The 1,662-nt window shown below is 35.9% G+C and overlaps 2 protein-coding genes across 2 annotated transcripts in view; one reads left to right on the plus strand and one right to left on the minus strand.

Annotated features, from left to right (window-relative positions):
• LOC101852357 (zinc finger protein 706) overlaps positions 1 to 683 on the minus strand; it is an 11,144-nt gene extending 10,461 nt beyond the window's left edge. The window contains exon 1 of the mRNA XM_005108757.3: positions 549 to 683. The gene's annotated coding sequence lies outside the window, so the exon portion shown is untranslated. The remainder of the gene's footprint in view (positions 1 to 548) is intronic.
• Positions 684 to 1,223: 540 nt separating this feature from the next.
• LOC101852880 (RCC1-like G exchanging factor-like protein) overlaps positions 1,224 to 1,662 on the plus strand; it is a 23,019-nt gene continuing 22,580 nt past the window's right edge. Inside the window, exon 1 of the mRNA XM_005108760.3 lies at positions 1,224 to 1,313. The gene's annotated coding sequence lies outside the window, so the exon portion shown is untranslated. The remainder of the gene's footprint in view (positions 1,314 to 1,662) is intronic.

The following is a 1,662-nucleotide window of genomic DNA, read 5'->3' on the forward strand; positions in this document are numbered from 1 at the left end:
CAGGGGGGCTTGCCCCACTGCTGGGGTAAAAGAAAATCCGGGGGGTTACAGGGGGGCATGCCCATAATTTTTACCCATAATTTGATATTTTACAGTTAGATTTGAAATTGTCTAGAAAATAATTGATTTGCGACAGTTTTAGTGGCTTTATGTGTGATCTGCAGCAAACAGTACAGCAGCAGTTTGACCCCTGAAACAGTGCATCTGTGTGCGGTAGTGAAAGTAAAAATTTACCGTCAGTTTCTGTTCTCCATTGTTTCCACAAACGAATTTCAGGTCATTTAAATAAATATAGATTTCCAGATCTATAGATCTATATCTCTAGATTCTCTACATCTAGATCCAGGGTGGATAGCCTGTAATTAATTGCCTCTTCTCATAACTATCGAAAATAGGTTGTACTATCCCCTCTACCGCGTAAGTTACTGTTACAATTACAGAGTTACACCACCGCGGGTAACAGACCTGAAGCTATGTTATGAATACAAACTTGAACAAGTTATGAATCTTTTCAAAAACCAACATAAACAAGCAAATTACACACTCACCTACACAAAACAATCCCCGCGAGAGAAATTAACGTCCAATACAGGTACGAAAACACTGTTTCTGTGTGGGCCTATTCAATTTCTTATCGCCTTTCGCCTGGCTGGGCCCAGAAGGAAGTACAACTGTAGGTGTCTTTCTGTATCTGAATCCCAGTTTATTTTTATGAATAGTAGTTGAGTTTATTATGCAGATATATTATTGTGTATTGTGCCTCTTTCAAATTTAAGCAGATATAAAGCTTCAAAACTTATTTTTACTTCAATTTGTTTGAAAATAACACCAAATTTTATTTAGATTAGAACATCATGTCGAATATCTTGGAGTGGCATAAGAACTAATAACGACACCGTAAAAAGAAATAATTTTAAAAGCTAAATGGAATAGCTTTTAAAACAAAATAAAATCATTTTTCATCTAGCTAGTAATTTATGTAGCAAAAGCTTACATTAAGACAAAAAAGTATCTTAGCTTAAATTGTTCATAATATCAAATTGTTTTATGCAACTGTCTGTTATGAAAATAATGTTCAAGTTTTTTTCGATTTTCTTTCTTTTTGTAAAACAACAACTAAGATCTATTTTAGGTGTATAGGAAATCAAGAGAGCAGTCAAAACATACCAGTAAAGTGGTTGTGACCACTGTTATCCTCCAGAATCAAATGGCAGGACTAAAATATTTTATTTTATCGATTCCCCTGCCCTGCCTGACTTCCTTGCCTCCTTGCCTGCTTGCCGCTGCGAAGGCAAGATATCCTAGTCCTAGAGGTAATGAATAAAGGCTTGACCACTTGCTGTGGGGCAAACTTGCCTGTGTGTTTGTGCGATGAGCTGTGAAGTGAATGTGATGAGTGAAACAGAAACCGCGGGATTGAGAGAACCATTGTCATTTACTTTAGTTTTAGTCTGTAGATCTGGGCCTCAGCCTCATCAGTCCATAATTAAAGATCTGTCTCATTTCATTTGTCACACTGAGTTCTGCAATGTCAATTTAAGTTAAACTTCTTGACTTCTCACATAATTTGACATCTAAATCTAGATCTATATTATTTCCTTTTTTATTCATGTCTTTATTTACTTTATATGCGAAGTCATCGGAGTGACTAGATTAGATAGA

This window comes from Aplysia californica, unplaced genomic scaffold (assembly GCF_000002075.1).
Source record: "Aplysia californica isolate F4 #8 unplaced genomic scaffold, AplCal3.0 scaffold00718, whole genome shotgun sequence".
Classification (NCBI taxonomy): domain Eukaryota; kingdom Metazoa; phylum Mollusca; class Gastropoda; order Aplysiida; family Aplysiidae; genus Aplysia; species Aplysia californica.